Genomic DNA, 24,885 nt, shown 5'->3' with positions numbered 1-24,885 from the left:
CATGTGGACAGGCCCTAATCCAACATGGCTAGTGTCTTTATACAAAGAGGAAACTAGGACAGACACGCATGGCAGGAAGGCCATGCAGAGACAGTGGAAGAAAATGGTCAAAAAGGGAGGCCCTCAGAAGAAACCAACCTTGCCAAAACCTTGACCTCATTCTTCTAGCCTCCAGAACTGTGGGGAACTAACTTTGTGTTGTTTAAGACACCCAGCCTGTGGTACTTCATTATGGCAACTCCAGCAGACGACTACAATGTCCATTGCATTATTTAATCCCTTTACTTGGCCAATGAACCATTGTTCTCTGAACAGTATGTACTTAACATCTTTTTCTCTTGGTTTCAGGTTTTAATCTCTTTGTGCAAGTTCCCATCAAAAAGACACACATTAAGCACCATTCCTTCTGCTCCTCTGCTTTTCCTGTTCATGTCTTCAATCATAGCCATTACCCTCAGGGATCTTTTTCTGCAGATGTTCCATCCCTCAGTCATGCCACTCCAAATAAATTCACCCTAGATTCTCTCTTTAAATTAAAGCTTCCTATATAAGTCTATCCTTGCAATAAAAATAAAAACAAAACTATTTGGCCCATTCTAATTCCTACATCAATAGTTAATCATTATTCCTGATCTTAGAGAAAAAGCTTTCAGTTTTTCACCATTGGGTATAATATTAGCTGAGGTTTTATCATATATACCCTTTATTGTGTTGAAATATTTTCCTTCTTACCCATTTTATTGAGTGTTTTAATCATAAATGGATGTTGTATCTTAACACACTGTTACCAAGCAAAAAAGGGAAGTTCATCTACCTGCCGCCATAAAAGCCAAACTCGTGGGGCAGTTGCTGCCAAAAAAGGAAAAAGGTTTTATTCAGATGCTGCATGATCTGGGAGAATGGCGACTCCCCATCTGAAAGCCCATCTCCTCCTCAACACCAAGACAAAGTCCAACCATCCTCAGCAAGACCAAAATGAAAGCCTGTGCCCAGAGTTTTTGCTCCATTTTAAAATACAGTCCTTTGAAGCCTACACGGGCTGCTAAGCAGCCATCCAGGTAGCTTAGCTTGTTCCCAGCTGCTGTCCATTTCAGGCTCCCTCACAGAGCCTGCATGTAGAGCCAGTGTGGTCATGGGCCATGCAACTGCTCAAGCCACCACATCACATACTCTGGGACAAGACAGGACATGAACGCACTGGCCTGTGCATCTCCAGGTGGGCAAGAGAGCGATAGAGGCTCCCTCCTGGAAGCTATGGGCCACATGGCTGCTAAAGAGCAGCCATGGAAAGAATAGGCAAGTCTAGTTTCTAAGTACAGGTCATGAGCCAGTGAGCCACAAGCAAGAGAGAGCCTTCTTTGTTCCCCTGGATTTATATTAGCTTAAGTATGGGATGGACAAGGTGCTTTCTCAAAATGACCAATCAACTTCCTAAACTTTCACACACTTCAGGTTAGTCCACCTCCCCTCCAGTCCCTTCTTTCTCCAGGCTAGACTGACAAGCCTCTTTGGACCAGCACCTCCTCCTTCCATTATTTTGACTTCTATGGCACACGTGCCTGCCTACCCCTGGTCCCACCCCTAATGCAGTACCAGAGGGGCGGGGAGGGGGGAGGGCTTTTCCTGTGCTCAGTATCAAAACCTCCCCCTGCTGCCATCTTAACCGGGGATGAGATTCCCAAGACTCCAACCAACCATCCCACTGGTAACAAAATGCTTTTTCTGAATCTCCTGATGCAGAAAAAGTTCATATGACCATGGGATTTTTATCATTTATTTTGTTAATGTGGTGTATCGCACTGATCAATTTATATATGTCGAACCATCCTTGTGCCCCTGAAATGAACCTCACTAGATCATGATGTATTATCTTTTCAAGGTATTGTTGGATTCTATTTGCTAGTATCTTGTTTAGGATTTTTGCATCTTTATTCATCAGAGATATTGGTCTGTAGTGTTCTTTTTGTGTGTGTATCCTTGCCAGGTTTTGGTATCAGGGTAATGTTGGCCTCATAAAATGTGTTAGGAAGTATTGTCTCCTCTTTAATTATTTAGAAGAGTTTGAGAAGGATAGGTATTAAATCTATGAAAGTTTGGTAAAATTCCCAAAGTTACTTTTAAGTGTTTATAGAAATGGAAGTATCTTTTGCTATTCTCTATTTGAGTTAACTCTAACCTGCTAGGATACTGATAGGTAAGAATCCCTCAAGGGAAGGTTAGCTCAGCTAGAAAAACCTTGTGATCATTGAGGTCTATTATCACAACTATATTCTGGGAAAATTAATGTCCACAAGTAAAAGAAAAGAACTTAAAGCATAAAAAAAAGTAAACAAATAAAAACCTGCAAAGCTTTTAGTACACACACATTTAAAATACACATATTTTAAAGTCATTTTAAATTATTAAAGAGGGATTATTATGCCTGCTATATCACATTTTGTATCACAGTGTATTCATTTCTGCTGGTAAGATCGTTATTATGAGCAGGCACTGAACACTAAGCTTCACAATACAAACCAATTACTATCATCTTTATATAGGATAAATATAATTTTTTTCATGTGCAACGATCTCCAACCTGTTAGGTCAGAAGAATCACAAGCAATTATAATGGCTATTGAGAACTGTATGAGTCACATTCTCCCTGGCTAGGAACAAAACCTTTAAACAAAATGAGTTCTACTTTATTGACATAATTTCTAAGAGGAAAAAATTTTAATCAACACCAATAATAAATTGATGCTCTAAAAATACGTCCTATAATAGGAATATTATGAAAGGCACAATACCTATTTTCCTAAATTGTTTGATTGGATTACAATATAAAAACAATAAATTTAAGGCATTTTATTATATATTTTTTCCATCAATATCTATCTCTAGACAAAAAAAGACTACAAAGACAAAAGAAAATATTTCCAGATAACAAAAGTGTACTAGTCCAAAACATATTCTATGGGAAGATAGAAAAAGCTATCTTGTTTCTTGCAATTCAAAAAAATCTGACTTTTTGCTTTTGTTTTGTTTTGTTTTTTAGCAAGTCAAGTGACAAATATGGAGCCTGAAATCAAAATGTTTTTAAGAGGAAAGTAAATTTATCTTTCAAAAAATAGAACTCAATTATAACTAGATTTAGAACATAGGTCAAGTTCTTTCTATGCTTTCTTAGAAAACAAAGAGGGAAAGCCAAAAAAATCTTCCCTAAAAATCCAAATCAAATATTATTTTATGGAAGTTCTAATTATCTTGGATATTTTCTAGTTAAAAGCATGTCTTCTTAAATGTCTAAGCTATACAATATATTTTTTAAAAGAAGGAGAAAGAATGAACAGTATGTACCATTCCTAGTCTCTGAAGGCTGCTCTCAAATTTCTGGATTTGTGATGTAAAAGGGAAGCACTGCCCTCTAGCGGAACAAGGGCTTCTCAGAGCAGACAACTATTTTACCATAATGTATGTTGTTGTACACATGTTGTGCAACTGATTTTCGGTGTATGTTCTGTAAGACTTTTAAAAAATAGAAAATAGCTTCTGTGTAGGAAATACTACAAAATTTCTAAATTAAGATTTTTCAAGAGTTTGTTAAACACTGTAATTTTGTGATACATTAATTTACAAACCTTCAAATAACATACTTGTATTGTACCTGTGCAATAAAGGTTTGTCTGAGAAAATAGAAAGTGTTTAGTTTTTCTTAAAATATACACCTATAAATCAAACAGACTTTTCCCCCAGTTCTACAGCAATAGAAACATGTATACAATACATATGATCTTATACTAAATTAAAAAGAAAAGTTGGTAACAAAATTGGCCCACATAATTTTGGTACTATATTCAAACTTAACATTTAGAGAGTTTAAAGATAAGTAAAAACAGAGGAGAATTTAAAACTTCTCCTCTATTGGGCTAGAATAACCATGGCTACAATGGCTAGTTGTGGCATTCTAGGTCAAGAATTTCCCCAATTCCAGAAGAGTTTTCAGCAAACCCACATATCCCAGGAATCAAAATCAGAAATTGAAGCAAGTCATTTAAACACATGGGTCTCTGTTTTTAACATAATTAACCAGCTTTTTCACACATTATTCTCCTCAGTTCCACGACCAGGAAGACGTACAGGCACTGCCTTAACCCGTGCTTCCACCACGGTAGCCGTTCTCTTGTCTTTCTGTTCGGATTTCATATAAACTGAAGTGGTTCCAGGCTTTATAAAGGAAGGGAGAGAAGGAAAAGGGAGGCAGGGAGAAAAGAGAAAAGAAGGGAAGTGGAGAATAAAAAGCACCTCGAGAACTGTTGGAGTAGGAGGTCTCTTTAAATTCCCTTCTTGGATTGTATGAATCTGATTCCTTTGGTTTTCTATTTCCAGGGGTGGCAACAGCAAGGGTGAGGTTGACTCAAGCTAGTTCCTAAAGTGAGAGATCATACAAAGGACAAAGCCAAGCCTAGAGCCAAGGATGAAAACAAGGTAGGGCATCGTATGTCCTTAGCATAAATTCTACACTGTAGAACACTCTTACAAAAAATGGGAAATAGAAGAGTATTTTACAATGGAGCATCTAAGCACATCATATCATGCAGATAACTCGGCATGCCATGGCATTTTTCTTCCTCAATGTATATCTGCCAGCCATCTCACACTGACTTTCATATAGACATGTCCCTTCGCCTTCCTGTCTCACTCCAAAGTGCCACAGTATATTTACAGAACTACAAATACGTCACAAAATAGCAAGGTGAGAGGCTTCAATGAACTATTACTGGAAATTGCCAACAGAAGTTTCTGGTTTGCCTCTATTTTTTTTCCACAAGCAAAGAATTAAATCATTATTTAGAATAGAATCTGGAAGCCATAGTCTTTTCTTGCATCTTGAGATTCAACCATACTGTAAAATTCTCAGCCACTGGTTTTAAATGCAAAGATTCTTTGACCAGGGCATGAGGGATTTTAGAACACAAACTACACATACCCATTTAATCAAGAAATCCAAATTGCCCAGGCTTACCACACAATCCTGGTTCGTTTGCACCCCCTCTCCACAAGGCAGTTACCTAATGTGGCAACACCACCACAGAAGAAATGACACTATTCTTGTGTAAGTCTCAGAACGTCTCTCCCACTTTCCCCTGACACTTGCAGAGGTTGCTTACTATCATGAGCTTGTGATCAGCAGGTATTTAGAAGCCCTTCTATTCCCTTGCCCGGCCAGTAGAGACAAATTCTGTCAATGCTCCCCTCCCAGCCTCTCCTATTCTCCCCTGCAAACCCGCCCAGCAGCCCCTGAATCCTTCCTTTCTTCCCTCCGACCCAGTCACCTCATTTTGTCTACTGACAAATAATTTGTTTTTATTAGGGTTTAAAAACAACTCTCTCATTTAAGAGAATGTCTGATATAACTAACAAGATATACATTTAGTACAGACATGAAATTAGAGAATAAGATTTTATTCCAGAAACTTCTACCAAAAAAAAAAAATTTCAAGCAGAGATGTTTAAAATTAGTTGATAATTAGTGTTATAACCCAGGTCTCAACCAAAATCCTATCCATGATTTTCTTTCACACAAGCTTGGGAGATATAATAATATTATAAATATATATAAGTCATTCATAATGCAATCATGCCTTTTAATGGTCCCGCTAAACATGAGCAAATTTTTTATGTATGTCTGACTGCATGACAGATGAAACAATGTACAGAATGGATACCGAAGCTCCAAAAATACTCAAAGCTTCCTAGAGAGAAACAAGGCCTGGAACTATCTTCCTATTCAGAACCAAAGGTCCCCGGACTAAGCATTACTCTTTCACCCTATGATGATAATCACATCTACTGTGTACTTACTATTTGGTACATACTATACAAGCACTTTTTTAATAAATTAACCAATCTTAAGAGTATGATCATTACTGGCATTTTACAGATGCAGAAAAGAGGCACGAACAAGTTAAATGATCTGCCTACAATTCACCAGCTAATGAGCAGCAGGGCTGAGACTGAAACCCGGCAGTGTGCCTACAGGCCCCAGCTACCCTGAAATGAATGCCTCCAAAAAGCCAACTGAGGAAATGTGGTGTGGATACAGCTCAGAGATTGCCCTCCTTCTTTCCCAGTTTCAGCGGAAGACTAAAACAACCCGTCTATGCTCAGATGTCTATCAAATGCACATTTCTCGTTCCTTCCAATCTGTCACCAGATTTGTTTTGAATGTAAAAAAACATTCAAAAGAGGAAAAACAACCCTGACATAAGTGCCATTTGATTAAAGCTCAATCAGTACATTATTTTTACGTAAGTTAAAATTTTGATTTCCCTACTTACCTTCAAATTTGTAATGATATCTCGACTAGCTTTATGTCACAAGGGCAAAGATCTGACGTCACTGACAGCCAGTAAAACTTTCTCTCAGTGTTACTTTAAAATGTTCGCATCAGCAAGGACAATTAGGCACATGTTTCGACTGAGGAATTAAAGGACTGTATGAACAAACAGTTCAAGAAAATGAAGCAATGAGTCAAAATTATATGTGAAACCAAAACATCTTATGTAATTGTAAAAGAAATAAATTAGGATTATTCAGTTAAATTTCAAGAAAATTTAAAGGTCAGATACAAGAATGTACTGTTTTTGTGCATAGTATTCCTCACTACTTTTCAATTTCTACATATTTATGTTACACTTAATTCTTAACATTTTAGTTATTCTAAGCAGCGTAAATGACTGTGGTATTCACTTATTTACTGTGTGGTTAATCTAGTGAATAAAATAAGCTCTATGTGCCCAAAGCCAGATTCAAATATTTAATCAGCAGTTGCCAAAACTACCCAATGTTATTTTTCTTAAAAATGTGCAAGCTGAGTAGAACCTTTTTTTTTAATGGAAATTTTTTATGCCCTTAGTTTTTGTTACTAATGTAATTTAAAGTGCAAGGCTCTACAGCATCTGGCAACTGGAGCCCAGTTTCACAACTCATATTTGTCAGCACACAAATACTGACATTATGCTGTCTGTCTGCTTTGACTTGTGAAATTCTGCTATTTCTGATTTCCAAGGTACTATGATAGGTTTGCAAAAGCTTCCCTATTGCCCTTATCATGTTAAAAAGAAAAAATCAAATAAGAGTAACATTTGCTGCCAGAACAACAGAATAACTTGGGTTTCTAGTAAAGCTTATGGATACTTTTCCCAGAAATGTTCTAAATACACAATAGACCAACCAATCATATTATACCTAACAGTATCTACCTTTTTTATTTAGCATAAATCAACATACACAAGGGCTGCTGTATAAATGTGATCCTAATATTGTTTCTAGTCTAAACATATCCTTATAAAATTCTGTGATCCTAGTTTTTCTGTAACATTAAATTTCAATATAATGTATAAATTTGTCATTGCAATTTTTAGTAAATATTCTTTGCAACATTGCAAAGTACTAGAAATAAATAGACATAGAAAGTACACGTAATAAATTTTTTTAATTAGTATAAAGTGAATACTTTCTGTTACAAAATGTAGCACAAGTACAAAGTATTTGCCAACAAAGCACTCTAAGTTCACCACTTAGGGAAAATTGAGCATGTACGTTTAGATGTAAAAGGCATACCAAAACCCAAATCAAACTTCTAGATGTAAAAACCACAAATGTCTGATGAAAAATACACTGGGTAGGACTAATACCAGATTAGATATTGCAGAAGAAAAGGTTAGTGAACCTGAAGACACAACAATAGAATCTGCACAAAATTAAAATTTACAAAGAGAAAAAAAAGCTGGAAAGTATTAATAAAAATCAGTAGCAGAGAGGAAACCTCAAGTAATTTAATAGATGTGAAATTAGAATCTCTAAAGGAGAAGAGAGAGGGGGGAGGATAAATAAAATCTTGAAGAAATAAGGGCTGAATTTTTTCCAAATTTGATGAAAACTATAAACTCCCAGATCCAAGAAGCAAACAAATCCCTAGGACAAAAAAATATATAAAGAAGCTAAACTCAAGCATATCCTAATCAATTTTCTTAGAATCAACAATGAAGAGAAAATTCGTTAAAGCAGCCAGAAGCATAAATTTAGAAATAATAATATCTTTCTTACAGTCATGTTTCCTTTGAAAACAATATAGATTCATCTTTCTATAGTCCCTCTAATTAGCACCAACATTTTATTTTTAAGTTAAATCTCCATTCACATTTATCATTCAGAAGCCAGACTTGGAGTATGGTGAGGCCAGAGAAGCTCCTTGAAAATGTTTAATACTTGAAAAATTCCTTTCAGGGAATTGGTAATAAATAATGATCTCCCCCCCCAAAAAAAGAATCACAAAGTATACTGTCATTAAGTGAGCACTCAATAAGCATACTTTGAATAAATATCTTTTAAGAGGCAAATTAAATTAACTTGCTTAAGTTTCAGAGATGACTGTTCAACCAAATATCTTTTTTATAATAATGCATTTAATAGTGTTATCCCACCAAAATCACTTAAAAATGTGACCAATATTTTTTACTATAACATACAAATGACTGTCATTCTAAGTAGACTAGCAGACTTGTGGTTCTTGTGGAGCAAAATAACCATAAACTGTACATGTTTCTTTAGGAAAACATAATAAAAGGAGCTGATAAATAAGATTATTGGGGATAATTACATGGATTTTCAGTATTCAGATCTCTGTTTGTGCTCCAAAAAGAAAAAATTACACAACCAGACTAAATAAAAACACTTCTAGAAAGTTATAGAAGTGATAAAAAATTCAAGATTACAAATGTTTAACAGAAAAATGAATCATATAATAGAGGTATAAACTCTTGAACAGTTCTGAAAATTTTTCAACCTGAATTATAAAATAAACGTTCAAATATGCATTTTAATATCCTCCCCAGCACATTTCAGTATTTCCCTGAACCAATTTTATGTACATGTAATTTATGTTTCTGTGTCAAACACCTGCATGTTATAAATATATTAGCACAAAAACCTATTTTGAGGATTTTATTAAATCAGAAGCATGTACTAGTGTGCCTCCATTCAGCTGAAGAAGTTAATACAAGAGTTGTTGGCTAGTTACGGTACAAAACTGAGCCAGGGAAAACATTCATTTATTTATATACTGTAGCACATGAAAATGTTTCATTTACACTGTGCCCAGAACCACAAAATTTATCAAATAAATTTGCAGGCTCTCTCAACCAAGTAAAGGCTACATTTCCAAAGACACTGTAAAATTCTCATTAATTAAAAAAATAAAAAATTAGCACTGCAAAATGGTATCTAAAACCCAAAATAGGAAAAATAATAGTTTGCAAATGATGAAAAGAATAATGTATATTTTGTAAAATAAAGTATCTTATGCAGAAATTGGGAAAACAATAATCCTAAGACCATTTCATGCAAAAAAAAAATGAAGATTGCATATGATAAAGATAAAAAACAGGGGGCCTGGGAGTAAACCAAGTTTATATCATTGTAACAAGCATAAAGGGAGACCTAAAATGTTCTACTTTTAAATTACTTATTTATAATATCACTTACAATCAGTCTTTTAATTTAGCATGAAAAAAAATATGGCATCTAAATACCTAAATCAAGTCAGCCAGCAAATCAGAATGGAGCCCAGCTACATATTCCCACCCCTGTATTTCAGTGGTTCACCCCAGGGGTGATTCTGCCCCCCAGGGACATCTGGCAATGTCTTGGAGACATTTTTGATTATCATAACTGAGGGGGAGGCAGTACTACTGGCATCTAGTGGGTAGAGAGGTAAGGAATGCTGCTAAACATCCTCAATGTACAGGAAAACACCTGCATAAAAGAATTACCTCGTCGAATATGTCAACAGCACCCAGGTTGAGACACTCTGCTGTACACATAGATGCCCTTGTTTAAGACCCCTCCCCATGTCAATCAGCTAAGACCACGAGAGCAGATCATCAGCGATCTCCATAAGAGTCCCTCAGGAAAGGGTGCTGTATTAGAAGACAACATAATTGACCTAGTATGTTGCGAAAACACAGGGTACCTTGTTTTCTGTCATCACCCAGTTGCTGCACCCATCTCTGTTTCAGCTCTCAGGACTTCTACTTGGCTGAAAGTTCGTATGTTTGAATCCTCCATATATCTTTATTTTTCTCTTTTTATTATGGAATAGAATAGCCTAATGTAGCCATTACCCAGCTTTAACAAGTATCAACATTCTGCCATTTTTGATCTTGTCATTTTCTTCTTTAGTTCTACCACTTTTTATTCAATGATTTTGCTGGGGCATTTAAAAGCAAATCTCCTATTATTTCACCAATTAATATTTCAGTTTCTTGCTATATATTTACCCCTGAAAAAAGATATTCAAGGATGAACTGGATATGGACAACTGGGGAAGTGGGCAACAATAGAATGAGATTAATTTGGTAAAATGAGGCAACAATAGAATGAGATTAACTTGGTAAAATGAGGAGGGTATGGGAGGGACCAGAGCAGATATCCCATATTTTGACTTAGAGGGCAAGCCCTTCATGGCTACAAGGAGTGAGCCAAGGGCTGCACACTCAAAGATGATAAAAGCAAAAGTGTTTATGGCAGCTGCAGTCAAGACACACATCCACTAAGTAGGTCCTATATTAGAGTAAAGCAGCGGTGAGGTGGTATCACAGATGTCCGGAATAAACCAAGAGTCTGTATCAGGAATGTTAGTAAGTCCCAATGCTCTTGCCACTCTAACAACTTGATAGCTGCCTGGAGTGTTCTTATCAGGCTTCTAGCACTCCAAGGAGGGGGGAAAATCCCAATGAGTAGGGAGTAGGGAAATGGTAGCACAGGCCACAGAGTCATCATTTCTTCTCTGGAAACTAAAGTAATAAAACCCGGAGAGAAAATAAAGCTTCTATGGAAAAGAGACACATTACCTGATATTCCAGGAGGTCAGAGGAAGGAAGTCAAAAGCAGCATGCATCGTACTGCAGAACCACACGAAAGGGCGGTCTGCTCCTTGGCATCCTGCCTATTCCCTACCAAATGTGGGTGGCCCTCCAAAGATAAATCTGTTCAAAAAATGCTAACAACATAGAAGCTGTGTGACTTACAACTGTGCTATATCAAAATAAAAGTGGGCAGCTAAAATTCCAACTGTGTTCTTATGGGAAGAATTTAAAACTACTGGTTTAAATCAAAAATGCTCAACTCATAAACATACGGTCCCAAGGAAAGAATATGTATGTATACTGGCTTCTCTAGTGTCCGGTCTCCAAAGAGCAGTTCCTGTGGGGTTTTTTTTTTGAAAATGCAAATCTGATCATGTTACACATTGCTTAACACCCTTCATTTATTCCCACATTACTCCAGAATAAAGTCCAAAATCCTAACACAAGCTGACTTGGCCCTTGCCCACTTTCCCTCCTCCAATGGCACAGCATTCGGCCTCACTTTCCTTCCACACTGGCCTCCTTCCGGTGTCCCTTCCTTCCTGCATTGTGCCTCAGGCACTGTGTTAAGCACTTTACACATACATTTCATTCAATCCTCTCAAAACTGTATAGGATAGGTGCAGTTATCATTTCCGTGAGAGAAGTGCCTCAGCATGGAAAAGGCAAGTGTGGTGCCTAGTACCAGGCTTCCCTACACGTATTTCAACTAAAGCCTCTGCAACAAAGCCTTGCCAAAAAGAAAGGTGAGAATTTTGTTTTTAGATCACAAGCAAGCACTAGTCTCCTTATTTAGTGTATTTTTTAAAAAATTAACTTAGCTATAAAAATACAATAATGCCCCCATTCAATTCAGGTCAGACCTCTGACCATTTCTAGTCTTATATTAGAAGTTGGTTTTTAAAAAAACTTGAAACACCTATCACAAAATCCATAAACTTTACATGGCAGGACAAGCAACATTACATGTCGACGCCAACAATGAAGTAAACCATATTATTGCAAACCCGTGGATACATCAGGCAGTGAGAAGAGCTAGTACTCCCATAGCATCTGCAGGCTCAGTTCTAGGGAATGACAGCACAGCATATTCAGCGAGGGGTCAGTGCATTAGAACGTAGTTCAATATTTGAGACTCAAATAGGATTTAAGTCAGGGAAGTCAAGCTTCGTACAAATATTTTCATTCCAAATAAAATAAAAGCTTTGATACTTACAGATTTGTTTCAATTATTTTTTAAAAAATTATACTTATAATTTTGGCTAAATGAGGTGTACAACAACAGTATAATGCGCAGCCATCTATTAAATATTCAAGTATAATTTAAGAGTTAAAAAGTCACTGACTTAAATATAGGGCATCCATGTATTGTGCTAGTGAAGTCACACACGAAGTTTGGATCTGTGTTTCAGGGTGCATGTATAAATTAAAATAGTAAACATGAACAATTTACAGCTGTTTTATGAGCCTCAGGAGAAATCATATAAATTTTAGATTCATTTATTCAAGAGAACAAAATATATTCTCTTTCTTTCTCTCTGCTATTTCCAATTTCTCTTTAACTGTCCTATTATATGTATGCATTATGTTTCAATATTTGTTATGTTTTTCTTATTATGAAAGTAATAACACATTTTATACGTACCTTTGAAAATAAAGAAAAGGGAAAAATTTTTAGATATCACAATTTAAAGATTATTACTCCTGTTAATATTCTGGTATATGAGGTCTATCCAGAACGTATCCAGTTCTTGAAAGAAAGTATCCAGACTGACATCAACAATGTGCAGATTTTTTCTACACTAACAAGCAATTCTCCAACACCATGGGGTGTCCAACAATTCGAAATAACTCTGACACTCATTCCCAGAGTCAGCAGACTCCACAAGTTATGAGCTTAGTCCCACAGACTACCTCTGCTTCAGATACCAGTGGTAAATGAGGTGCCCAGGATATCCACACTTCTGCCCAGCCGACTACAAATTCAGAGGTCCCCGCTCTCCCCATCAACTTCAATAATTCAGTAGGTTGGCCTATAGAATTCAGGAAAACACTAAAATTTTCTGATTTATAATAAGGATACAACTCAGAAACAACCAAATAGAAGAGCTACATCAGATAAGGCATGAGGGAGGAGGGCTGGAGCAGAGCTCCCATGCCCGCTCCAGAGGTGCCATCCTCCCAGAACAAGAATGTGTTTACCAACCCAGAAGCCCTCCAAACCCTATTCATTTAGGGATTTGTGGAGATTTCACATGCAGGTATGATGAATTAAATCACTGGCCAGTTTTGTTTGATTTTAATCTCCAGCTCCCCTACCCTGCTTGGAAGTCAGTAGGTGGGGCTGAAAGTTCTAACTCTCAAGCTACCAGCTCCCATCCTGAAGCCATTTAGGGTTTCCCCCAGGAGTCATTTCATTACCATATAAAAGACAAATAAAATGAAGATATACCTGAAGATCCCCCAAGCAGACAAAGTCAGATAAGCCACTAAGCAAAACAACCTAGCCACATTCATGAGTTAAGCAAAACTTAATTTAGGTTATTTCTGGAAAATGCCTTTGATAATCATAATTGAAACTTAAGTTATCTTCCTAAAACAGTATTAGGTAATCACTTTTCACCAACTCCTGGCCATCTGGAAATTTCTATTGTAATAACCAATCATTGTAGAGGTTAAATAACTTCCTCATTTTCACTTTATAAGCCATCCTGTAACACCATGCCTCTGAGCTTCATATCATTTTCAGGTTTGAAGTCTGCAAACAGTTTGCTTTTCACTCAGTTTAACATTCATATCAAGTAAAGTTCTCTGAAATTTCTTTTGATAACTGTAAATTCCAAGTCATTTAGCGACTCTGTGCCAGGAAACAGGGACATGTACTAAATACTTATTTTTTATACCACAAAACCCCATACTAAAATTAGAGGTAATTCCACATTCTCCCACCTCCATCCCCTAGCAACCACTAATTTATATTTTATTTCTATGGATTTGCATATTTGGAACACTTCTCACAATGGAATCATACAATATGCACCCTTTTATTCAGCTTTTTTTATTTAGTGTAATGATTCCAAAGTTCATCAATATTGTAGCACACAGGTGGCAAACACAAGGCCCACGGGCCGAATCCGGCCCTCCACCTTGTTTTATCCTGCCCAGCACCTTGTTTCTACTCCGCAGTGGCGCCGAGCTCTCACTCAACTGTTAAGGAGTGGTTACATTTACACAGTCCTAAGATTACATTCAGCCCTTTGAAGGCAACCAAGAGGCTGATGTGGCCCCGGGTGAAAATGAGTTTGACACCCCTGCTGTAGCAGGCACCAGTACTTGTTGATACCAGTTTCAGTTCTCTGAAATTCCCCTCCGCCCTGCATTCCCTCTCCCACCTGCATTCCTGCCCCCTTAGTTCGCATCCATACTTTTAAAAAATAAAATGGCTGAAACTAATCCAAAATAATAATGAATGCAAACTGTAATTAAAAAAGCAAAATTTCCATTAAAAATAAATATTTCTTGACATAAAAAATAAAATGAAAAATTATTTTAATATAGGGCAGTTTCTTTTTTTTTAATTTTTATTGTTATTCAATTACAGTTGTATGCCTTTTCTCCCCATCCCTCCACCCCACCCCAGCTGAACCCACCTCCCTCCCCCACCTCCACCCTCCCCCTTGGTTTTGTCCATGTGTCCTTTATAGTAGTTCTATAGGGCAGTTTTATAAAAAATAAAATGGTTTTCTTTTAAAAGTTAGTCCTAAAATACTTTAAACATGCATAAATTATCATATATTGCACATTTAAGAAACTAATGTTGAAATCATTGAGACCTACTTTCAGTGATCTAGAGAAACAGGAAAAACAACGAAAAAAAGATCCTTAGATAAGCCAGGACCTTCAATGTAATGCCTGCAAACTCTTAAGAAACATTTTATTGGAGCCAATAAAATAAAAGCACCAATAAAAGTAGTACCATTTTTGTTTCACTTCACTTTGTTTCGCCCTCCTACCCTGAGTGAAAGGGGTAGAAAAATGTCTAGAGAGAATCCCTAAGGAAAGAGCCAAGAAGGGGCCCAGTTTACACACAGACTACATAATCAGTCTTCCAGTGACTATGAAGAGTCCACATCTTAAGTAGTAGAAGACACCACCTCTAATATTTACAGAAACAGTGAAAGTTCTAAAACTTACCAGCGTACAGGTTATTTTTTGACTAACCTATATTGTATGCACTTTATTCCATACAGTCTTAACATATGTTAGATATGTTCAGAAAAACAAATCCGTTCAACATAAATTAATATTCAGGCAGTGACCCTAGATCAATTAAAGGCAACTTTTGACTTCCTTAACAAGAACTCCCTAGCAGGTTAAGAAATGAGTGTGGAGTTTCAGAGAACTAGTGACTATGGTAAAACCCAGCAATTTTTAAAAAGTTAGTTCCAACATTTCCAGATGTCTCCTGACTATAGATGGCAGCTTAACAAAGCTGAGAATTCTAAGAGAGCTAATCAATCTTATCCTTGGGAGAACTGTTTGAAGAGGGACACGTGCAGCTATAAAAGTAGAAGCACCGAACATATCTTGAAAAGAGCAGTTTCCCAAAACTAAGATGAAAGAACCCAGCATACAAATGGCTCTGTTCAGGCTGGGCTTTCAGTAAGTACGCTGAGGTATTTATAAAGTTACCTATGGAAAAGAATTTGCTGTATCTGAGGGTCTGGCACCATTACTGCCTTTCATTAAGCTTAACTAGAACATACTTTCAAAATTTGAACCTTAGAGAATTTGTATTTTTGGACCATTACATATATTTTTATATAGAAAGTAAAAGTTCCATTTATAGATTATTCTTTATAATAATGTTTCCACTGATAAACAAGTGACTAAATAACTATATTTTCATGTTTGTTAATTTATGTCAACAGACATTTTAAAGTACTCTCCAGCTAATTAAAGCACCATTCCACTTTTGAATACCTCATTTTTAATATTCTCTATTTGACCACTTCCTACTGAAAGTTTTATACCATATTTTATATAAAGTCTACTTTCATGAGAAGTCCTTATGAGCAAATAGTATTTTCATGTTTAAGAGTAGCATATTAAGTCATGTTAAAAGGGGTATAATAAGAATGTTTAACCAAGTTTGGAAGTCAGGCAGTAGCTTAGACTAAAGAAAGCAATTCTAATAGAGGGCCAGTTAAATACTGCATAGTCTGGATAATATTTTTAAGGCCTAGATTTATTATTCAAAGAAAAAAGTCATAAAACTATGTAGAATTTAATGTGTGGAAACATAAAATTCTAGCATTGGAAAGAGTAACTTGGAATAATATGTCAAATGTTCTAATTTGTAACCAAGACAATAACACATACTATTTTAGGTAACTCAAAAACCCTTATTTAATAAAAATCACTACCTGAATAATACAGTTATTTTTAACTCTTGTAAACAACTAGCATAACAAAAAACAACACGGTACTAAAATAAGTATATGCATTAATTAAAGTAAGGCAGTGAAGTGGAAGACAAAAATCTGAAACAAGTTATTCACTCCCTGAATTAAGGTACACAAAAAGAAAACACCTTGAAACAGGCAAACCATAAAGATTCTTATTTCCCTGTGTAGGTCCAATGGGAACACAAAGAGAATCTTTTTTAAAAAAGGTTTTTTAATTTTTTTAATTATTTTCAGTTACAGTTTATATTCAATATTATTTTCTATTACTTTCAGGTACATAGTATAGTAGTAAGACCATCAAACACTTTACAAAGTGTTCCCCATGACATTTCTAGTTCCCACCTGGCACCACACACAGTCATTACAGTATTATTGACTATATTTCCTATGTTGTACTTCATATCCCCATGACTCTTTTGTAACTACAAATCTGTACCCTCAGTCCCTTCACCTTTTTTATCCAGTCCCCAACCCCCCTCCCTTTGGCAAGCATCAGCTGCTGTCCAGTGACCACATTCTCAGTGGGAGGTCTTTTCCTGCCTGTCCCATTTGTATGGCAGGGTCCCGTTAACACTAAGCTGAGAGCCCAGAAACATAGTGGTGAAGGTTGTGCCTCTCAGGCTTGAGCTGTTTAAGGAGTGCTCTTTTGATCAACCTCTGGTGCAGAGTAGGGAAGGAAATTGGACTAAGCAAAGAAGAGGATGAACTGTGATGTAGTACCAAAAGAGGCCTCAGCTGACCTATAGGGAGTTCTGAAGACAGAATGATCCTTCGGAGTTATGCTGAGTCAGGGCAAAGAGGCTGAGCCTTAGCCATCTCTGTCAATCAGTCATGGCACTTGGGCAAACCCGGAAAGGAAGTGTGACCTTGGGTGAGGTGGCTCCATTCAGCCTATGCAATCAAGTGGAGGCTGACAGCCGAGCACTTCACGCTGGCAGCACTCCCAGTAGCTGGGGGAAGTATGTCCTTTATTCCTGAAGGGAAAGAGCTGGGTGGAACTTCACAAAATCCACCACAGTCCAGTCTTTGTGCTGCTTGGATCTACTTATTTGTTTAAGTTCTGGAAGCAGCTCCTTCAGGATTTCAGTGAGCCTCTCTTCCAGGGGGAATCTTAGAGGAGGCAGGTAAGTGGGAAAAACTGTAGCCCTCAGCACTGCAGCTAGTCTTGATCTATAAATGATACTCATTACTACCTGAACTTACTATTCATTCTAGGTATCTCTCACACTCAGCTGGCATGCTTGCTAATCTCCATACCTCGTCTTTCATAACACAGATCCTCATCCAAAAGTCTCTATGCCCTCTCATGCAATGTCTCCTTGAAACAAGTCATCTAAGAGCACTTAGCAGCCACAGCTTATTGTTCAAGTGAACTCTGTGTCCCTTGGTGAAATATTCTCCTTTGCAAACAAAAATATCTAAACCCTCAGGGTCCAGAGTTATTGAGATGAAAATTCCGTAAGTAGATTACTAAAAATGACCCTTAATTTTTAGACCCAGGTATTCTACCTATTGGGGATTGAATAAAAGTTACTGATTTATTAGAAGATGGCAGCCCAAACTCACAGGGTATTACCTCCAAACTGACACTTCCGCAGTGCTCCAATAGCCTGTTCCTTCGATAAACATTCCCATCATTCTCTCATGCCAGCATATCTGACTGGCATAGGGAATCCACGATCATACACACATTGCTGGATCTCCTTTGAAGTATAATCTCACACCTTTAGAGCAAACATTCTGTAAGCCTTATATGCTGGGGCCAGCTAAGGCCCTGCAGACAGGAAAAGTAAACCCATACCTATAATATATGTCTATTACCAACAGTACAGACCTCTGGCTCTGGCCCTTCCATGGTAGAAGGGGCCCAATGTAGTCAATTTGATACCAATTGACTGATTAGTCTCTTCAAGGGTTGGGAACTCAACATTGGTTTCTGCTGAAGGCACAGTGAGTGTTCAGGAGCAGAAGGAGCTGTTTTAGCCTTGGTAATTTGAAGCCCCTACATTGCCAGACACATGTATAACCTCCTCCATCCCTGCTACCATCACTAATTCATTTGTGTACCAATAGTGCCTTCATTGAGGTGGCAGGTTGCTACAACAGAGGCTGGTTGTTTTCAAGTAGATGAGATTTTAACCTACCTGGTTGTTTTAGGGCCTTTCTGTGTGAGATATAAGTATGCAATCCAAAGATCCCTCACACTTCTTCCCACATACCCATTCTCGTGCCTCTATCTCAGAATTCCTCGTCTCCAATGCAACAAATTTCCTCCTTGCAGGCCCTTGGCCAACCAGCAAAGCTATGCATCCCTGACTCTGAAGCCATGTATACTTAAGGTTTGGACTATTTCTCATACTATCCACAGTGAAGGATCAGGTGCACTTTCCAAGGCTCTGCCTATTGGAAGGGTATCCTCTGACCACTTTTCTTTCTACCCACCTGGGGCAACAGTTCAAACAAAATATCAAAATGACTCATCAATGAGCTCAGTGTGGGCTTTTCCTTCACTAGCTGATCATAGCAGATCAAACACAGAAGTATCAGCTGAAAAGGGGTATTTGAATAGCAGGTGACATGGAAGTCCAGGCCACCTGCTCATGCAGCTTGTTTGTGCTCTCCAGTCCTGCTTGTGGTCAGTCCTGAATGTACCACTTTCACCTTGATGGATTGTTCCTGTGTTTGCTCAACCTTGTAACATGGTTGATCCACCAGAAGAAAATTCATAAAGGACAGTTGTGACTACAATGTCACTTGGTACCTCAACCTCAGGCACTCCATCTTTCTCAGGGCACTGCAGCAGGCCAGAAGCTATTTTTTTTAAAGGTATATAAATCTCTGCTGCATAGTCCGCCATGCTCCAGAACCCTACATTTCACATTGTGTCTCTCATTGGAACGTGCCATAAATTCCGCACATCTATTTGGTTGACCAAAAACTTCATTTGTTTTTTTCCATAAGGTGGTTCTAGTAGTGCTTAGTTGTCTTTAATTTCATTTGGAATAATTTTGTTAGATTGTGTTGTGACAGCTGTCATATCAGTGTGATTTTTTTTAAAACTTACCAAAATTGGTAAATTTTTGTGTAGGCATTTTAATATTGAAGATGGAAGAAAATAAGCAACATTTTTGGCATAAGCAACATTTTTGGCATATACTTCATGATTTCAAGAAAGGTAACTCTGGCTGGTGTGGCTCAGTGGATTGAGTGCTGGCCTGCGAGCCAAAGGGTCACTGGTTCGATTCCAAGTCATGGTAGATGCCTGGGTTTCAGGCCACGTCCCCAGTAGGGGGCACACAAGAGACAACCACACATTGATGTTTCTCTCCCTCTCTTTCTCTCTCCTTTCCCCTCTCTAAAAATAAACAAATAAAATCTTTTTTTTTAAAGAAAGGTAAAAGTACAACTGAAATACACATAAAATGATTTGTGCAGTGTGTAGAGAAGGTGCTATGACTGATCAAACATGTCCAAAGCAGATTGCTAAGTTTCATGCTGGAGATTTCTCATTGGATGACGCTCCATGGTTGGGTAGACCTGTTGAAGTTGATAGCAATCAAATTTAGATATTAATTGAGATCAATGTCATATCATGCAGGAGATAGCCGACATACTCAAAATATCCAAATCAATAAAGTTACTTGTGAAGATTTTTTAAATGTGTATTTTATTTTATGGAAAAAACTAAACAGATTTTTTGGCCAACCCAATATATATTCCATACTGTGTCTTTTCCCACCAATGATACCTCCAATACTCAAACAAATGACACTATAGCCCACATGCAGTAAAGACTATCACAGTTTTTCTGAGTTTTAGCTAGTATACCTTAAACACAAATATATCATTTTTATTTTCCTTAACTCTAAATGTTTTTATTCAATGTCTTTATTCAAATTTTGTCCATAATTAATCTAATTTATGGGCCAATAGGGGAGTTTAAAAAGTGGCCAAAAGTTAGAGGGCAAGCTTACTTCTTGTGAGGATTATGAGGTTGAATAATGCCTCCACCTACCAAAAGATAGCAATGGGTTATAAGCCCTAAAATCTATGAATTTACTCTCTCTGGGTGGGCCCAAAATGCAATTACATGTATTTTTATAAGGTAGAAACAGATGGGAAAACACACAGAAATGGAAGAGGCAATGTGACTATGAAGGCAGAGACCGAAGTGACGCAACCACAAGTCAAGAAATGCCAGCAATCACCAAATGCTGGCAGAAGCTAGAACAAGCAAGAAACTGATTCTCCCTTATAGCATCTGAAGAAAGCATGGTCCAGAACTGTAAAAGAATAAATTTCTATTGTTTTAAGCCACCAAGTTTGTAATAATTTGTTACAGCAGCCCTAAGAAACTGATATAAGGATAACAATGAAAAATTTTATAGGGTACATAGCATTTGAAGAATAGCGATAGAATTTACATATATAGGGATGGATAGAAGACAAAAGAAAAGGAGGAAGATGAGCATTACAGATAAAAGAAAAAGGCAGTGAGACAGGAAATCAAGTAACCTGTATAAGTATAAAACCAAGTAGTTCAATTAACAGGTGCATATTCAATTAACAGGTATATTAACAGGTTTACTTATCAACTAGTAAATAATAATACAGACTGTTAAAGATATGGAATGCTAACCTAAGAAGTTTGAATTTTAATCTAAAAAATTTAAACTTTAATCAGTAATCAAGATCCTCTGAATTTTGTGAAGACCAGGTGCATGTGTGTAATGGGAGTGGGAGTCTGGGAGAGGGAAATAATATGTTAAGTCCTTTGCATACTTATGAGATCTGTCTGAAAAAAGTCCAGCCATTGTTAATATAATGAGAATGGTTTATGCAACATCCATGTAACCTGGTATCCAAGGAGAATGGACTGGAATGCACATGCGCAAACAATGATGATTTCACTGAACTAGTCAGTGGGGGGGGGGGGTAGACACCATTGAGTGAGCATGTGTACTGTGTGGCCATTGCATTCAAAATGACTGAGAGAGTAGAGCAATGAATCTGCATCAAATTTTGCATTAAACTTGAACAACCATTCAGATGACTTAGAAGGCAACAGGTATAGGCAACCAGTGATTGACAGCTACGTCATGACAACACACCTGCTCATGCATCATGTCTGCTGCAGAGTTTTTTTGGTAAAACATCAAATCACCCACGTGACTCAACCCCCCTATAGCCTAGATTTGGTGCCCTGCAACTTCTGGCTTCTCCCTAAACTAAAATCCTTTGAAAGGGAAGAGATTTCAGACCTTCAATGAGATTCAGGAAAATACAATGGGGCAACTGATGGAGATTGGGAGAACTGTATGAGGTCCCAAGGCACCTACTCTGAAGGGGACTAAGACATCATTGTCCTGTGTACAATGTTTCTTGTATCTTGCATCTTCTTTGGTAAACGTCTATTTTTCATAGTACATGGCTGGATACTTTTTGGACAAGCCTCCTATGTCATACTATTCTTTAACTTTTAGAAAGTTTTTTTCTTTTTCATTGATTCCAGAGAAAGGGGAAGGAAAGGGGAAAAACATCAATTGGCTGTATCTTGCATGCACCCCAAATAGGGATCTAACCTACAACCCGGGCATGAGCAGTGACTGGGAATTGAAGCCTTGACCTTTCTGTTTGCGGGATGACTCCCAACCAAATAAGCTACACCAGCAAGGGCTATTCTTTAACTTTTTATTCACCTCCCTACGCCACAAAGCTTGCAGGTTGGAAATGAGTTTGCCCCAACACTGAGCAAAACTTCCAGCATATGTGTATGATAAATCATTCTCAGAAACAGAGCTTTGAATGTGAATCCTGGCCCCTTTACTTGCTGCAAGTAAATGAAACTACTTAACAACAACTACACCTCATTCTTGAATAGAACACCCAAAGTGGTGAACCCCCTGAGTTCAGTAAGTCTGATTAAGATGATTTCATTTAAAAAATATTAATGCTGAAAATATGAGAGATGTGGACTCTATGATTAACCCCAGAAACTACTCCAGAACCAGGGCAGCAATTCTAGCCAAATGCAATCAATTAGTGGATGTTGTCCAGAGCAGAGTTGAGAAGGAAACCTTTGTGCCCTAATAGATTAGCATCGTCGGCTAAAGTGTTGCATTGGGAGCAGACATCCAAATAATTTGTGATTCCCATTCCCCACAGATCCAGAAGTTGTTGGGAACCGCCCTGCCTGGTCTCAGAAGCTGTAACCCCCATGGCTAAGGCTGAGTCGGAGACCTTGGGACCATAGGCCACTAGGGGGACAAAGTTTATCTCCCTGGCAGGGGCACCACCTCTGCCCACTTTACTTTACTCTGCTTGGCCCTGAGCCTGACCAGTCAGCCAATGACGGGTAAGATTCCTCAAGAGAGGGATGACCTAAGACAGGCGTGGTCACAAAGAGGCCCACAGGAAAGGACTTGGGGGGCTATAGAAAAAGGGAGTGATGGAAAGGACTTGGGGGGCTATAGAAAAAGGGAGTGATGGACCTTCGCCCCTCGGCTTTGACATAGCCTGAGTCCTCATTCTCTCTCCTAATCTCTTTGCTGCCTTACTTCCCCTGCCTGCCTTAAGCCTGAAACAATGACAGAGGGGGGTGCAGTCCTGTGCTGGAAAGGGTGGATTCCCCCCGCCCCCCCAATCAGGCCTAAGAAAGAATGCATAAAATCCTGTGAAACCTGCTTTGTTTTTTTGTTTGTTTGTTTTTAAAGTAGACAATGATTGCCTTTATTCCCACCACATGTTTTTAACAACTGTTAACATTGTGTCATATTTATTTTGTGTATGTGTATACATGGCTTTTTTATTTTTTACTGAACCTGCTTTGTTTTTACCCTCAATTTAAATGATAAGGGTCCAAGCCTGAAATGAGTTTGTTTCCCAAAATCTTATAGCCCTTTAGCTAACTAACCCTAACTCAGAATAAGCTCTCAGATGTTATCTATTGTTTGATCCTTACTGCCTGACAATGATTGATGAGCTTTACCTGTGTTCCTGTGCAAATTGAACCCAATAAAAGCCCACTGAGAAACAGGCTCTTGGCCCTTCTCCTTTGAGAGATCCGCCACCTTTCCTCCCCAAGCAGATCATGTCTTGCTAGAGTTATTCTCATCTGTAGAGGCTGGGAGGGCCCTGCGGGCGGAGCCCCCCACAAGAAGTTAGTAATCTGGCTTTTTAAAGCTTTTCATTTTAACGTCCTCTTATGTGACATACGGAAATAAATAAATAAATAAAACTCCATTTCAGTGGAGGTTTCCACTTAGCTGAGAATAGCTAATTACAGATTTACTGCATTCAGGTAAAAAAGAAACCAAGGTTGTAGTGTAGAGGGGACAGAGGGTTGTTCTGTTTCAATGATTTCAGAGTACTACTATTCTGGTTAGAACGGCAGGGCATATTGAACTGCTTGCCTCTAACTTATACACCTTCGTTTGAAATACTGAGTGGGGAGGGACTTAGAAGGAAAACCAGCACATCGGTGAGTGGAAGCCTACATGAAAAAAAGAAAATGGAACTCTAAAACCCGAATTCCAGTGTTTACCCTGAAAGTTTTGAGACTGGACCCTGAGAGAGGCTAAACACCAGTTGCTGAAAGTAAGACCGAGGATGAAGGGGAGAGCACAATCCTCCGTGACCGTATGTAGCACCCACAGCTAATAGGAGTGGCACCAAAATAATTGCCTTTTAAAGTTTTAAAACCTAACTCAGAAACAAGATATTGTAAACACGAACTCTCACACAAGTTTTGTTATCCTTGTTGCTGTTGTAGGGACGGTATACGTAGAGGACGCAGCCTTTTTTGTCGGTGGGGTGAGAGCGTGCAAGTTATTTACAGCGCGCTCCAGTGACCATTTCTGCAGAGGCCTATGAGTTCCAGGGCCACTGTGGACTGCTCTCCTAAAGCCCTTAAAACTGCGCCTACGCCTAAGAGAGCCAAACATTGTACCTCGGGTGGCACCATCAAACCGCAGTACAAAATCCTGGAAATGCGCAGGAGAAAGAAAGGCGACAACCCGCTTCCGAAGGCCGCACTAAACCCACTCCCACCAGGCGCAGGCGCACTTCGAAGCCTAGAGAACCAATGGAAAACCTGAGTACTGAGCAGGTGCAAGAGAGTACTCATTAACCACGCCTGCGGAAGACGCGTTTACGAGAGGAGCTGTTCGTGTGATTACTGTCGTTTTTATCTTGATCGTCTAGAGTAGCGCTCTGGTTCATTTTTCTCCCCTCTTGTTGGAACTCACTTTGCCTACAGTAAGAGTTGCTGTTTGGAGATAAAACTTGATTAAAGTAAACAGGATACTCTCCTACGGAGGTCGCATCCTTTAAGCAGTCGGTCCTGACAGATAATAAAAAATAAAATGGAATATTATAGCGAACATTTACAGCCTGCCAACTCATTTCCATGAAAAAAAAATCACTTTAAAGAGTACTCTACCTTTTCCATACTATGTGCTTCGTAAGATCTAGAAGACGTTTTACTTTCCCATGCCAGTGATAATCGT

General features: G+C 38.1%; 1 protein-coding gene across 4 annotated transcripts in view; it reads right to left on the bottom strand.

Annotated features, from left to right (window-relative positions):
• Positions 1–24,559, bottom strand: part of LOC112307160 (uncharacterized) — a 748,094-nt gene extending 723,535 nt beyond the window's left edge. For all 4 annotated transcript variants that reach the window (XR_008425123.1, XM_071219332.1, XM_053911039.1 and 1 more), the window contains exon 1: positions 24,327–24,559. The gene's annotated coding sequence lies outside the window, so the exon portion shown is untranslated. The remainder of the gene's footprint in view (positions 1–24,326) is intronic.
• Positions 24,560–24,885: the final 326 nt, after the last annotated feature.

Source organism: Desmodus rotundus, chromosome 1 (genome assembly GCF_022682495.2).
Source record: "Desmodus rotundus isolate HL8 chromosome 1, HLdesRot8A.1, whole genome shotgun sequence".
Lineage (NCBI taxonomy): Eukaryota > Metazoa > Chordata > Mammalia > Chiroptera > Phyllostomidae > Desmodus > Desmodus rotundus.
This window is presented reverse-complemented; position numbering and strand designations above follow the sequence as displayed.